Raw genomic sequence first — 16,399 nt, forward strand, 5'->3', positions numbered from 1 at the left:
GTGAGCACTGCCAGCACGCTGTCACCTCTCATTTTCTTTTTCTGTTATGTCTTTTCCTGGTTTTGGTATTAGGGTTATGCTGGCTTCATAGAATGATTTGAGGGGAGGGTTCCCTCTTTCTCTGTCTTGTGGAATAGCATCAATAGGATTGGTACCAATTCTTCTTTGAATGTCTCTTAGAATTCTGCTGTGAATTCGTCTGGTACTTGACTTTTTTTGTTTTTGGTAATTGTTGCTATTACCATTTCAATCTCTCTGCTTGTTGCTGCTCTGTTCAGAGTGCCTAATTCTATCTGATTAAAGCTAGGAAGGTTGTATCATTCCAGGACTTTATCCATCTCTTCTAGGTTTTCTAATTTATGCACGTAAAGGTGTTCATAGTAGCCTTGATGATCTTTTGTATTTCTGTGGTGTCAGTTGTAATATGTCCCATTTCATTTCTAATTGTGCTTATTTGGATTTTCTCTCTTCTTGGTTAATCTTTCTAATGGTTTATCAAGTTTATTTATCTTTTCAAAGAAGCAGCTTTTTGTTTTGTTTATCTTTCATATTTTTTTGTTTGTTTCAATTTCATTTAGTTCTGCTCTGATCTTGGTGATTTCCTTTCTTCTGCTGGGTTTGGGTTTAGTTTGTTCTTGCTTCTCTAGTTCCTTGAGGTATGACTTTAGATTGTCTGTGCTCTTCCGACCTTTTTGATGTAAGCATTTAGGGCTATGAACTTTCCTGTTAGCACTGCCTTTGCTGTGTTCCAGAGGTTTTGATAGGTTGTGTCACTATTGTCATTCAGTTAGAAGAATTTTTAAATTTTCATCTTGATTTCATTTTTGACCCAGTGATCATTCAGGAGAAGGTTAATTTCCATGTATTTGCAGGGTTTTGAAGGTTCCTTTTGGAGTTGATTTCCAGTTGTATTCCACTGTGGTCTGAGAGAGTACTTGATATAATTTCAATTTTCTTACATTTATTGAGGCTCGTTTTGTGGCCTATCTATGGTCTTTTGGAGAAAGTTCTATGCACTGTTGAATAGAATGTATATTCTGTGGTTGTTGGGTAGAATGTTCTGTGTATATCAGTTAAGTCCATTTGTTCCAGGGTATTGTTTAAATTTATTGTTTTTTGTTGACTTTCTGTCTTGATGAACTGTCTAGTGCTGTCAGTGGAGTATTAAAGGCCCCCACTATTATTGTGTTTCTGTCTATCTTATTTCTTACTTCTATTAATAATTGTTTTACAAATTTGGGAACTCCAGTGGTAGGTGCATATATATTTAGGATTGTGATATTTTCCTGTTGGACAAGACCTTTTATCATTATATAATGACCCTCTTTGTTTTTTCAACTGCTGTTGCATTAATGTTTGTTTTGTCTGATATAATAACAGCTACCCCTGCTTACTTTTGGTGTCCATTTGCATGCAATGTCTTTTTCCATTCCTTTCCTTAAGTTTACGTGAGTCCTTTTGTGTTAGGTGTGTCTCTTGAAAGCAGCAGATTGTTGGTGAATTCTTATCCATTCTGCAATTCTGTATCTTTTCAGTGGAGCATTTAGGCCATTTACATTGAACGTTTGACTGAGATGTGAGCTGTCATTCCATTCATTATGCTATTTGTTTCCTGTATATCTTGGGTTTTTTTTTTTTTAATTGTATTTTTGTCTTGTAGGTCTTGTGAGATTTATGCTTTAAAGAAGTTCTGTTTTGATGTGTTGCCAGGATTTGTTTCAAAATTTAGAGCTCCTTTTAGCAGTTCTTATAGTGCTGGCTTGGTAGTAGTGATTTCTCTCACCATTTGTTTGTCTGAAAAAGACGGTATTTTTCCTTAATTTACAAAGCTTAGTTTCACTGGGTACAGAATTCTTGGCTGAGAATTGTTTGTTTGTGAAGGCTGAAGATAGGGCCCCAATCCCTTCTAGCTTGTAGACTTTCTCTGAGAAATCTGCCATTAATCTGATAGGTTTTCCTTTATAGGTTACCTGGTGTTTTTGCCTCACAGCTTTTAATATTTTTTCCTTCATCTTAACTTCAGATAAGTTGATAACAATGTGCCTGGGCAATGATCTTTTTGTGATGAGTTTCCCAGATGTTCTTTGAGCTTCTTGTATTTAGATGTCCAGTTCTCTAGCAAGGCCAGAAAAGTTTTCCTTGATTTTTCCCCCAAATATACTTTCCAAGCCTTTAGATTTATCTTCTTCCTCAGGAACGCTGATTATTCTTAGATTTGGTTGTTTAATATAATCCCAGACTTCTTGGAAGCTTTGCTCATATTTTCTTATTCTTTTTTCTTTGTCTTTGCTGGATTGGGTTAATTTGAAAACCTTGTCTTTAAGCTCTGAAGTTCTTTATTCTGCTTGTTCGATTCTATTGCTGAGACTTTTCAGATCATTTTGCATTTGCATAAGTGTGTCCATTGTTTCCTGAAGTTTTGATTGATTTTTATTTATGCTATCTTTTTCATTGAATATTTCTCCCTTCACTTGTATCATTTTTTGGATTTCCTTACATTGGGCTTCACCTTTCTCTGGTGCCTCCCTGATTAGCTTAATAACTAACCTCCTTCTGAATTCTTTTTCAGGTGGATCAGGGATTTTTCTTGGTTTGGATCCATTGCTGGAAATCTAGTATGATTTTTGGGGGGTGTTAAAAAACCTTTTTTTGTCATATTACAAGAGTTGGTTTTCGGGTTCCTTCTCATTTGGGTAGCCTTTGTCAGCAGGAACATCTCAGGCTCAAGGCTGTTGTTCAGTTCCTTTTGTCCCACGGGGTGTTTTCTTGTTGTAGTACTGTCCCCCTTTTCCTAGGGATGTGGCTTCCTGAGAGCTGAGCTATAGTGATTGTTATCTCTCTTCTAGCCATCCAGCAAGTCTACCAGGCTCTGGGCTAGTAGACTTGCTCTAGTAGACAGGCTCTGGGGGTTGTCTGCACAGAGTCCTATGATGTGAACAATCTGTGGGTTTCTCAGCCATGGATACTGGCACCTGCTCTGGTGGAGGTGGCAGGGGTATCAAATTGACCCTGTGAGGGTCCTTAGCTTTGGTTGATTATTGCACTATTTTTGTGTTGGTTGGCCTCCTGCTGGGAGGTGGTGCTTTCAAGAGAGCATCAGCTCTGGTAGTATGTGGAGGAACAGGTGGTGGGAGAGGCCTTAGAACTCCCAAGAGTTTATGTCCTTTGTCTTCAGTTACAAGGGTGGGTAGGGAAGAACCATTAGGTGGGGGCAAGACTAGGTGTGTCTGAGCTCAGACTCTACTTGGGTAAGTCTTGCTGCGGCTCCTGTTGGGGGTAGGGGTGAGGTTCCTAGGTCAATGGAGTTTTGTTCCCAGGAGGATTATGGCTGCCTCTGCTGTGTCATGCAGGTTGTCAGGGAAGTGGCAGAAAGCTGTCAGTCACAGGCCTCACCCAGCTCCCACGCAACCAAAAGGGCTGATCTCACTTCCACCATGCCCCCACCCCCAACAGCAACAAGTCAGTTTCCAGGCAGTGGGCCAGCAGGACTGAGAACTTGCCCCAGGCTACCCACCTCCCAGCTGCGAAAATAACTAGGGCTTTCCTTCCTCTCCCACCTGTGGAGTATGCACACCAGATTCACACCCTCCCCCAGGTTCTGGCCAGGAGGCTTCTAAATTGGTTCAAATTGTTACTAAGTTCAGCTGGTGCTTTTCTTCTCCCTGTGGCCTTTTCCCAGTGACTCTGGTAGCTCTCCTCAAGGACGCCTGTGAGGTAAGGCAGAAATGTCTTGCTAAGGGACCCAGCAAGCCCACAGAGATTTTCCTGCTGCTTCCTCTACCCCTGTATTTCGCTCAGCTCTCTAAATTGACTCAGCTCCAGGTGAGGTCAGAATCTTCTCCCATAATCTAGACCTTCAGGTTCCCCAGTGGGGATGTATGTTCATGGATGAACAATCTTCCTTTCCCACTTGCAGAGTTTGGGCACTCACAGTATTTGGGGTGTCTCCAGAGTCTTGCAGGAACAATCCACTTCTTTCAGAAGATATATGGGTTCTCTTGGCTTTCCTAATATATTTCTACAGTCATACTAGAGCAAAAGTTCACAGTACAAGCCTCCACAGGCTGTCATGTCCATCCAAGTGGGAGCTTCAATCTAGTCCTGCCTCCTGTCTGCCATGATCTCATCTCTCCTTCTTTTTCTAAGTCCACTAATCCCATGATGAGGGCCCAAGCTCATGACCTAACCTAACCCTATATACCTTACCCTAACTCCATCTTTAAATATCATCATATTGAGAGCTAGGGCTTCAGCATGTGGATTTAGAGACAGTGAGGGGGAACATTCAGTCAAAAACACCTTATAATATTTTTTGTTTTGTAAAGTTATTAATAGTGTCCCATTTTTCATTTCTGATGTTAGTAATTTTAGTCTGTTTTTTATTTTCTTTCTTTCTTTCTTTCTTCTTTTTTTTTTTTTTTTTTTTTTTTTTGATACAGAGTCTTGCTCTGTCACCCAGGCTGTAGTGCAGTGCTGCAATCTCGGCTCACTGCAACCTTGCTTCCTGGGTTCAAGTGATTCTCCTGCCTCAGCCTCCCAAGTAGCTAGGATTACAGGTGCGTGCCACCACACCTGGCTAATTTTTGTATTTTTAGTAGAGACGAGGTTTCACCATGTTGGCCAGGCTGGTCTCGAAATCCTGACCTCAGGTAATCCACCTGCCTCAGCCTTCCAAAGTGCTGGGATTTCAGACATGAGCCACCACGCCCGGCTGAGTCTTTTTTTTCTTTTTTTTCCTTGCCTGGTGAGATTAGCTAAAGTTTTGTCAATTTTGTTGGTCTTTTCAAAGAACCAACTTTTGGTTTTACAGATTTTCTCTATGGTTTTTCTATTTTCTATTTCCTTTATTTTCTCTGTAATATTTATTATTTCTTTTCTTGTGTTTGCTTTGGATTTGCTTTTTTTTTTTTTTTTTTTTAGCTCTTTAAGATAAAGTTTTGGTTTTGATTTGAGATCTATCTTTTTAAAAAAAAATAGGCATTTCTAATTATACATTTCCCTCTAGGCACTATTTTTACTGCATCTCATAAGATCTGGTATACTGTGTTTTTATTTTCATTTATCTCAAGGCATTTTCAAATTTCTTTTGTAATTCACTTTTTGACCTTTAATTATTTACAACTGTGCTCAATTTTCTTATACTTGTGAAATTTCCAAATTTTCATGTTATTAATTTCTAATTTCATTTCACTGTGGTCACATAGTATAATTTGTACCATTACAGTCTTTTATACTTTATTAAGACTTGCTTTATGGTGTAACATATGTTTTATCCTCGCAAATGTTACTCGTGTGCTTGAGAAGAATGTATATTATTCTTAATAAATGGAGGTTCTTTAGATCTCTGGAAACTGGATTATACCTTGTTCAAGTCTTCCATTTTTTGGAAGACATTCTGTCTAGCTATTCTAATCACCATTGAAAGTGGGTTAATTAATCTTCAACTACTGTTGAATTGACTATTTTCTCCTTCAATTCTGTTAGTTTCAATTCTGTTAGAATTTGGGGTTGTTTGGTGCATATATGTTTATAATTCTTACATGTTTTTGATCAATTAACTCTTTTTTTTTGAGACGAGTCTTACTCTGTTGTTCAGGCTGTAGTACAGTGGTACAATCTCAGCTCACTGCAACCTCCACCTCCTGGGTTCAAGTGTTTCTTTTGCCTCAGCCTCTTTAGTAGCTGGGATTACAGGAACATGCCACTATGCCTGGCTAATTTTGGTATTTTTAGTAGAGACAGGGTTTCTCCATGTTGGCCAGGCTGGTCTCGAACTCCTGACCTCAAGTGATCCACCTGCCTTGGCCTCCCAAAGTGCTGGGATTACAGGCATGAGACACCATGCCTGGCCGATTAACTCTTTTATCATTATAAGATGTCCTTCTTAGTCTTTAGTAACAATTTTTTGTCTTAAAGTCTACTTTAATAATATAGTCATTCTAGGTCTCTCTTAGTTACAGTTTGACTGGTACATCTTTTTTCATACTTTTATTTTCAACCTCTTTGTGTCTTTAAATCTAAAGTCTCTCATAGACAGCATATAGTTGAATCTTGCTTTTAAATCAGCTAATCTCATTTTTTTCTTTTTTTGAGACATAGTTTCACTCTTGTCACCCAGTCTGGAGTGCAATGGCACAATCTCAGGTCCCTGCAACCTCTGCCTCCTGGGTTCAAGCAGTTCTCCTGTTTCAGCCTCCCAAGTAGCTGGGACTACAGGCACCTGCCACCACACCCAGCTAATTTTTTTTTTTTGTATTTTTAATAGAGATGGAATTTCACCATGTTGGCCAGACTGGTCTTGAACTCCTGACCTCAGGTGATCCACTCATCTCAACCTCCCAAAGTGCTGGGATTACAGATGTGAGCCACTGCACCTGACTGAATCTCTTATTTTTAATTTGAATGTTCAACCAGTTTACATTTAATGAAATTGCTAATAATGTAATGTTCTCATTTGCCATTTTTCTACCTGTTTTTTATATGTTTCATGTCTTTTTCAATCCTTCCTTTATTAATACCTACTTTTGTGTTATAAATATATTTTCTAATGTATTGTTTTAATCCTTCATTGTTTCTTTTACTGTATTTATTTTTATTTTCTTTTTTAAAATAATTTTTAATTTTCAATTTGTGTGGGTACACAGCAGCTGTATATATTCATGGGTTACATGAGATGTTTTGATAGAGTCATGCTATGTGTAATAATCACATCATGGAAAATTCAGTATCCACACTCTCAAGCATTTATCCTTTGTGTTACAAACAATCCAGTTGCATTCTTTTAGTTATTTTAAAAAGCACAATTAAATTATTTAATTTTTTTCTTCAACTTTCATTTTAAGTTCAGAGGTACATGTGCCAGATGTGCAGGGTTTTTTTACATAGGTAAATGTGTGCTGTGGTGGTTTGCTGCATGGATCATCCCATCACCTAGGTATTAAGCCCAACATGCATTAGCTGTTTTTCCTGAGGCTCTCCCTGCCTTCGCCCCTGCTCCAACAGGCCCCAGTGTGTGTTTTCCCCCCAATATGTCCCTGTGTTCTCATCATTTAGCTCCTACTTATAAGTGAGAACATGTGGTGTTTGGTTTTCTGTTCCTGCATCAGTTTGCTGAGGATAATGGCTTCCAACTCCATCCATGTCCCTGCAAAGGACATGATCTCATCCTTTTTGTGGCTGCATAGTATTACATGGTGTATATGTACCATATTTTCTTTATCCAGTCTATCGTTGATGGGCATTTAGGTTGTGTTCATGTCTTTGCTATTCTTAATAGAAAATGCACAATTAAATTATATTAATGGTAGCCACCCTGTTGTACAGTCAAATACTAGGCCTTATTTATTCATTTTAACTTTTTGGTACCTATTAAGGATCTCACCTCCCTCCTATCCCCCACTAACCTTCCCAACCTCTGGTAACCATCCTTCTACTCTCTATCTCAATGGGTTCAATTGTCTTTATTTTTAGGTCCCACAAATAAATGAGACCACATGATGTTTGTATTTCTGTGCCTGGCTTATTTCACTTAACATAATGAATTCCTGTTCCATCCTTGTTGTTGCACAGGGATCTTATTCTTTTTTATGGCTGAATAGTACTCCATTGTGTATGAGAATTACATTTTCTTTATCCATTATCTGTTGATAGACACTTAAGCGCTTTCAAATCTTGACTATTGTTAACAGAGCTGCAACAAACATGGGAGTGTAGATATCCCTTTGACACACTCATTTCCTTTCTTTTGGGTATATACTCAGTGGTGGGATTGCTGAATCATATGGTAACTCTATTTTTCATTTTTTGAGGAACCTCCAAACAGTTCTCCACAGTGGCTGTGCTAATTTACATTCCACCAACAGTGTACAAAGGTTTCCTTTTCTCCACATCCTAGCCAGCATTTGTTATTTCCTGTTTTTGAAGCCATTTTAACTGGGGTGAGATGACATCTCATTGTTGCTTTGATTTGCATTCCTCTGATGATCACTACATTGAGCATTTTTTGTAGGTCTGTTTGCCATTTGTATCTCTTCTTTTGAGAAATGTCTTTTCAAATCTTTTGCCCATTTAAAATTGGATTATTAGATTTTTTTTACTTTTTTTTTTTTTTTTGTCGCCCAGGCTGGAGTGCAATGGTGCGGTCTTGGCTTACTGCGACCTCCACTTCCTGGGTTCAAGTGATTCTCCTGCCTCAGCCTCCCGAGTAGCTGGGATTACAGACATGTGCTACCACACCCGGCTAATTTTTGTATTTTTAGTAGAGATGGGGTTTCACTATGTTGGCCAGACTGGTCTCCAACTACTGACCTCTGGGATCCACCCGCCTTGGCCTCCCAAAGTGATGGGATTGCAGGTGTGTCCCACTGTGCCTGGCCAGATTTTTTTTTTTTTTTTTTTGATAGAGTTGGTTGAGCTACTTATATATACTTGTTATTAATCCTTTGTTAGATAGGTAGTTTGCAAATAATTTTTCCCATTCTGTGGGTTGCCTCTTTCCTTTTTGGGTTGTTTCCTTTGCTATACAAAAGCTTTTTAACTTGATGTGATCCCATTTATGAGTTTTTGCTTTGGTTGTCTGTACTCAAGAAATCTTAGTGCAGTCCAATGTCCTGGAAGTTTCCCCAATGTTTTCTTGTAGTAGTTTCATAGTTTGAGGTCTTTGAGTCTTTAATCCATTTGGATTTGATTTTTGTGTATAGTGAGAGATAGGGGTCTAGTTTCTTTCTTCTGCATATGAATGTCCAGTTTTCCCAGCATCATTTATTGAAGAGACTGTCTTTCCCCTAGTGTATCTTCTTGGTACCTTTGTCGAACATGAGCTCACTGTAGGTGTGTGGATTTCTTTCTGGGTTCTCTATTCTATCCCATTGGTCTGTGTGTCTGTTTTTATTCTAGTACCATGATGTTTTGGTTACTATAGTTGCGAAGTATAATTTGATGCCAGATAATGTGCTTCCTCCAGTTTTGTTATTTTTGTTTAGGATAGCTTTGGCTATTCTGGGTCTTTTGTGGTTCCATATAAATTTTAGGATTTTTTTTTTTTTAATTTCTGTGAAGAATGTCATTGGCATTTTGATAGGGATTGCATTGAATCTGTAGATTGCTTTGGGTAGTATGGACATTTTAACAATATTGATTCTTCCAATCCATGAACATGAAATATCTTTCCAATTTGTGGTGTCCTCTTCAATTTTTTTCATCAGTGTTTTATAGTTTTTATTATAAAGATCTTTCACTTCTTTGATTAAGTTAATTTCTAGGCATTTAATTTTATTTGTGGCTATAGTAAATGAGATTACTTTTTAAAATTTCTTTTTTGATTTGTTCACTGTTGGCATATAAAAATGCTATTGATATTTGTATGTTGATATTGCACCCTGCAACTTTACTGAATTTGATTATAAGTTCTAACAGTTTTTTGGTGGAGCCTTTAGGTTTTTCCAAATATAAGATCATATAATCTGCAAACAAGGATAATTTGATTTCTTCCTTTCCAATTTGGATGCCCTTTTCTTTTTCTCTTGTCTAGCTGCTCTATCTAGGACTTCCAGTATTATGTTGAATAACAGTGGTGATAGTGGGCATCCTTGTCATGTTCCAGATATTAGAGGAAAGGCTTTCAGTACCTCTCAACCCCCCAGTTAGTATGACATCTGCTATGGATCTTTTGTATATGGCTTTTATTAGGTTGACGTATGTTCCTTCTGTACCCAGTTTTTTGAAGGTTTTCTTTCATGAAGGGATGCTGAATTTTGTCAAATGGGTTTTCAGCATTGATGGAAGTGATTGTGTGGTTTTTGTCCTTCATACTGTTGATATAATGTATCACATTGACTAATTTGTGTAGGTTGGAACCATGATTGCATCCCTGGGGTAAATCCCACTTGGTCATGATGAATCATCTTTTTAATGTATTGTTAAATTTGTATTTAGTTGAAGATTTGTGCATCAGTATTCATCAGAGATATGGACCTATAGTTTTCTTTTCTTGAGGTATCTTTGGTGTTGGTATTGGGGCAATAATAGCCTTGTAGAATGAGTTTGGAAGTAGTCACTTCTCCTTGATTTTTCAGAATAGTTTGAGTAAGATTGGTATTAGTTCTTCCTTAAATGTTTGGTAGAATTCAGCAGTGAAGCCATCAGGTTCCAAGCGTTACTTTACTGAAAGACTTTTGATTATGGCTTCCATCTCATTAATTGTTATTGATCTGTTCATCTTTTGGATTTCTTCATGGTTTAATCTTTGTAGGTTGTATGTGTCTAGAAATTTGCCCATTTCTTCTATATTTTCCAATTTATTGGCTTATAGTTGTTCACAGTAGTGACTTATGATCCTTTGAATAGCTGCAGAATCAGTTGTTGTGTCTCCTTTTTCATCTCTGATTTTATTTATTTGTATCTTCTTTTTTTCTGAGCTAATCTGGCTAAAGGCTTGTCCATTTCATTTAACTTAAAATAAACCAACTTTTTGTTTCGTTGATCTTTTGTATTGTTTTCTTCATTGTAATTTTATTTATTTCTGCTCTGATCTTTTTTATTTCTTCTGTTAATTTTGGATTTGGTTTGCTCTTGATTTTCTAGTTCTTTAAGATGCATTGTTAGGTTGTTTATTTGATGTTTTTCTTTTTTTAATGTGGGCATTTATAGCTATAAACTTTCCTCTTAGTGCTGCTTTTGCTGTATCCCTTAGGTTTTGGTATGTTGTGTTTCCATTAGCATGTGTTGCAAGAAATTTTTTAATTTCCTTTGTAATTCTTTCAATGACCCACTGGTCATTCAGAAGCATATTGTTTAATTTCCACATTGATCTTGTTTGGCTGTGTCCCCACCCAAATCTCACATGTTGTGGGAGGGACCCCATGGGAAGTAATTGAATCATGGGGGCAGGTCTTTCTTGTGCTGTTCTCATGATAGTGAATAAGTCTCATGAGATCTGATGGTTTTATAAGGGGGAGTTTCCCTGCACAAGCTTTCTCTCTTTGCCTGTTGCCATCCATGTAAGACGGGACTTACTCCTCCTTGCCTTCCATGATGATTGTGAAGCCTCCCAATCCACGTGGAACTGTAAGTCCAATAAATCTCTTTCTTTTATAAATTGGCCAATCTTGGGTATGTCTTTGTCAGCAGCATGAAAACGAACTAACACATTAAATTGGTACCAGTAGAGTAAGGTGCTGCTGAAATGTTACCCAAAAATGGGGAAGCAACTTTGGAACTGGGTAACAGACAGAGGTTGGAAAAGTTGGGAGGGCTCAGAAGAAAACAGGAAAATGTGGGAAAGTTTGGAACTCCCTAGAGACTTGTTGAATGGCTTTGTCCAAAATTCAGATAATGATACGAACAATGAAATCTAGGCTGAGGTGGTCTTAGATGGAGATGAGAAACTTGTTGGGAACTAGAGCAAAGGTGACTCTTGTTATGTTTTAGCAAAGAGACTGGTGGCATTTTGCCCCTGCCCTAGAGATTTGTGGAACTTTGAACTTGAGAGAGGTGATTTAAGGTATCTGGCAGAAGAAATTTCTAAGCAGCAAAGCATTCAAGAGGTAACTTGGGTGCTGTCAAAGGCATTCAGTTTTAAAAGTGAAACAGAGCATAAAAGTTCAGAAAATTTGTAGCCTGACAATGCAATAGAAAAGAAAAACTCATTTTCTAAGGAGAAATTCAAGATGCCTGCAGAAATTTGTGTAAGTAACAAGGAGCACAATGTTAATCCCCAAGACAATGGGGAAAATGTCTCCAGGGCATCTCAGAGACTTTTGCAGCAGCCCCTTCCATCACAGGCCTGGAGGCCTAGGAGAAAGAAATGGTTTTGTGGGCCAAGCCCAGGGTCCACGCTGTGTGCGGTCTAGGGACTTGGTGCCCTGCATCCAAGCCACTCCAGCCATGGCTGAAAGGGGCCAACACAGAGATTGGGCCGTGGCTTCAGAGGGTGCAAGCCTCAAGCCTTGGCAGCTTCCACATGGTATTGAGTCTATGAGTGCACAGAAGTCAAGAATTGGGGTTTGGGAACCTCCATCTAGGTTTCAGAGGAAACCTAGAAGAAGTTTGCTGAAAGGGTGAAGAAGTTTGCTGAAGGGGTGAGGCCCTCATGGAGAACCTCTGCTAGGGCAGCGCAGAAGGGAAATGTGGGCTCAGAGCTCCCACACAGAGTCCCTACCTGGGCACCACCTAGTGGAACTGTGAGAAGAGGGCCACCATCCTCCAGACTCCAGAATGGTAGATCCACTGACAGCTTGCACCATACGCCTGGAAAACCCACAGACACTCAACACCAGCCCATGAAAGCAGCTGGGAGAGAAGCTGTACCCTGCAAAGCCACAGGAGCAGAGCTGCCCAAGACCATGGAAACCCCCCTCTTGCATCAGCATGACCTGGATGAGAGACATGGATTCAAAGGAGATCATTTTGAAACTTTAAGATTTGACTGCCCTGCTGGATTTCAGACTTGCATGGGGCCTGTAGCCCCTTAGTGTTGGCCAATTTCTTCCATTTGGAATGGGTGTATTTACCCAATGCCTGTACCCTACTGTATCTAGGAAGTAACTAGCTTGTTTTGATTTTACAGGCTCATAGGTGGAAGACCTTGCCTTGTCTCAGATGAGGCTTTAGACTATGGACTTTTGAGTTAATGCTGAAATGAGTTAAGACTTTGGAGGACTGTAGGGAAGGCATGATTGGTTTTGAAATGTGAGGACATGAGATTTGGGAGGGGCCGGGGTGGAATGATATGTTTTGGCTGTGCCCCCACCCAAATCTCATCTTGAATTCCCATGTGTTGTGAGAGGGACCCCATGGGAGGTAATTGAATCATGGGGCAGTTCTTTCCCATGCTGTTCTCATGATAGTGAATAAGTCTCATGAGATCTGATGGTTTTATAAGGGGGAGTTTCTGTACACAACTTCTCTCTTTTTGCCTGCTGCCATCCATGTAAGACATGACTTGCTCTTCCTTGCCCTCCACCATGATTGCAAGGCCTCCCTAGCCATGTGGAACTATAAGTCCATTAAACCTCTTTCCTTGTTTTTTTTTGAGATGGAGTCTAGCTCTGTCGCCAGGCTGGAGTGCAGTGGCATGATCTCAGCTCACTGCAACCTCCGCCTCCTGGGTTCAAGAGATTCTCCTTTCTCAGCCTCCCGAGTAGCTGGGATTACAGGCATGTGCTGCCACACCCAACTAATTTTTGTATTTTTAGTAGAGACAGAGTTTCACCATGTTGACCAGGATGGTCTTGATCTCCTGAACTTGTGAACTGCCCACCTTGGCCTCCCAAAGTGCTGGGATTATAGGCATGAGCCACTGTGCCTGGCCCATTAAATTTCTTTCTTTTTTAAATTGACCAGTCTCGGGTCTGTCTTTATCAGCAGCATGAAAATGGACTAATACGCATACAAATACTAAACACGTATTTGTATAGTTTCCAAAATTCTTCTTTGTATTATTTTTATTATTATTAATATTATTTTTGAGATAGAGTCTTGCTCTGTTGCCCAGGCTGGAGTGCAGTGGCGTGATCTCTGTTCACTGCAAGCTTTGCCTCCCGGGTTCATGCCATTCTACTGCCTCAGCCTCCAGAGTAGCTGGGACTACAGGCGCCCGCCACGTCACCCAGCTAATTTTTTTCATTTTTAGTAGAGACGGGGTTTCACTGTGTTAGCCAGGATGGTCTTGATCTCCTGACCTCGTGATCCACCCACCTCGGCCTCCCAAAGTGCTGGGATTACAGGCATGAGCCACCGCACCCAGCCCTTTTTATTGATTTCTAGTATGATTCTGTTGTGGTCAGAGAGGATGCTTGATATTATTTCAATTATTTTGAATATTTTAAGACTTGTTTTGTGACCTAACATATAGTGACCTAACACATAGTTTATCCCTAAGAATAATCCATGTACTGAGGAAAAGAATGTGTATTCTGCAGCCATTGGATGAAATGTTCTGTAAATATCTACTAGATCAATTTGGTATATAGTACAATGTTTCTTTGGGCCATGGCCCAATGTTTCTTTGTTGATTTTCTCTCTGGAAGATCTGTTCAATGCTGAAAGTGGGGTGGTGAAATCTCCAGTTACTATTGTATTGGATTCTCTCTCTCTCTTTAGCTCTGATAATATTTATTTTATATTTCTGTGTGCTCCAGTGTTGGGTGCATACATATTTCAAATTGTTATATTCTCTTGCTGATTTCACACCTTTATCATTATATAGTGATCTTCTTTGTCTCTTATAGTTTTTGTCTTGAAATCTATTTTGTCTGATATAAGTATAGCTACTTTTGCTCTTATTTGGTTTCCATTGGTGTGAAATATATTTTTTCCAGCCCTTTATTTGCATTCAACGTGTGTGTTTGTAGGTGAAGTGCATTTCCTGTAGGCAACGGATTAATGGGCCTAGTTTTATTTATTTATTTTTTAATCCATTCAGTTACTCTATTTCTTTTAATTGGAGAGTTTAATTCATTTACATTCAGTGTTATTATTGATAAGTAAGGACTTGTTCCTGCCATTTTGTTATTTGTTTTCAGGTTGTTTTGTGGTCTTCTCTTCCTCCTTTCTTTCTTGTCATCCTTTTAGTGAAGATTATTTTCTCTGGTGATATGATTTCATTTCTTGCTTTTTATTTTTTGTGTACTTACTGTATGTTTTTCAATTTGAGGTTACCATGAGGCTTGCAAATACTATCTTATAACCCATTATTTTAAACTGATAACAACTTGACACTGTTTGCATAAACAAACAAGCCAAAAGAAAACTAATACACTATGTCTTAACTTCATCCCCCTGCTTTTTAACTTTTTATTGTTGCTATTTATATCTTACTGTACTGTCTATGTCTTAAAACGTTGTAGTTATTATTTTTGATTGGTTCACTGTTTATCTTTCTACTTAAGATAAAAGTAGTTTACACACCACAGTTACAGTGTTATAATAATCTGTGTTTTTCTGTGTATTGACTATCGCCAGTGAGTTTTGTACTTTAGATGATTTCTTCTTGCTCATTAACATCCTTTTCTTTCTGAATGAAGTACTCCCTTTAGCATTTCTTGTAGGACAGGTCTGGTGTTGATGAAATCACTTGGCTTTTCTTTGTCTAGGAAAGTCTTTATTTCTCCTTCAGGTTTGAAGGGCAATTTTGTGGGATATACTATTCTAGGGTAAGAATTTGTTCTCTTCAGCACTTTAAATATGTCATGCCACTCTCTTCTAGCCTGTAAGGTTTTACACTGAAAAGTCTCCTGTCAGATGTACTAGAGCTTCATTGTATGTTATTTGTTTCTTTTCTCTTGCTGCTTTTAGGATCCTTTCTTCATCTTTGACCTTTGGGAGTTTGATTATTAAATGCCTTGAGGTAGTCTTCTTTGGATTAAATCTGCTTGGTATTCTATAACTTTCTCATACTTGGATATTGATATCTTTCTAGGTTTTGAAAGTTCTGTTATTATCCCTTTGACTAAACTTTCTATCCCTATCTCTTTCTTTACCTACTCTTTAAGACCAATAACTCTCAGCTTTTCCCTTTTGAAGCTATTTTCTAGATTCCGTAGGTATGCTTCATTGTTTTTTATTCTTTTTTCTTTCATCTCTTCTGACTATGTATTTTCAAATAGCCTATCTTCAGCCTCACTAATTCTTTATTCTGCTTGATCAATTCTGTATTAAAAGACTCTGATGCATTCTTCAGTATGTCAATTGCATTTTTCATTCCAGGATTTCTACTTATTCTTTTTAATTATTTGAATCTCTTTGTTAGATTTATCTGATAGAATTCTGAATTCCTTCTCTGTGTTATCTTGAATTTCTCTGAGTTTCTTCATTATAGCTATTTGGAATTCCGTCTGAACGGTCATATATCTCTGTTTCTCCAAGATTGGTCCCAGATGACTTATTTACTTCTTTTGGTGAGATCATGTTTTCCTGGATCATCTTAATACTTGTAGATCTTCTGAGTCTGGGTATTGAAGAGTTAGGTATTTATTGTAGTCTTCACAGTCTGGGCTTGTTCATACCCATCTTTCTTGGGGAGGCTTTCCAGCTATTTGAAAGGACTAGGGTTTTGTGATCTAAGCTGTATCTGCTTTAGGAGGCAGTAATGCTCTGGTTCTTGCAGACTCAGAGAGGTGCTACCTTGATGTTATTGGACAAGATCTGGAAGAATTCTCTGTATTACTAGGCAGAGACTCTTCTTCTCTTCCTTTACGTTCTCCCAAACAAAGAGAGTCTCTCTTTCTCTGTTCTGAGCCACCTGGAGCTGGGGATGGAGTGACACAAGCACCCCTGTGGCTACCACCCTTAGGACTGTGCTGGGTCAGACCTAAAGCGAGAACAGCACTGGGTCTGGCCCAAGGCCTGTTGTAACCACTCCCTGGCTACTACCTATGTTCACTCAATGCTCTAGGGCTCT

The 16,399-nt window shown here is 38.8% G+C and overlaps 1 protein-coding gene across 2 annotated transcripts in view; it reads left to right on the forward strand.

The window, feature by feature from the left end:
• The window catches only part of UPP2 (uridine phosphorylase 2), a 263,527-nt gene that overhangs the window by 96,304 nt on the left and 150,824 nt on the right, over nt 1–16,399 (forward strand). The gene's annotated exons all lie outside the window — the stretch shown is intronic.

The sequence above is a fragment of the Pongo pygmaeus genome, chromosome 11, assembly GCF_028885625.2.
Source record: "Pongo pygmaeus isolate AG05252 chromosome 11, NHGRI_mPonPyg2-v2.0_pri, whole genome shotgun sequence".
In the NCBI taxonomy this organism is placed as follows: domain Eukaryota; kingdom Metazoa; phylum Chordata; class Mammalia; order Primates; family Hominidae; genus Pongo; species Pongo pygmaeus.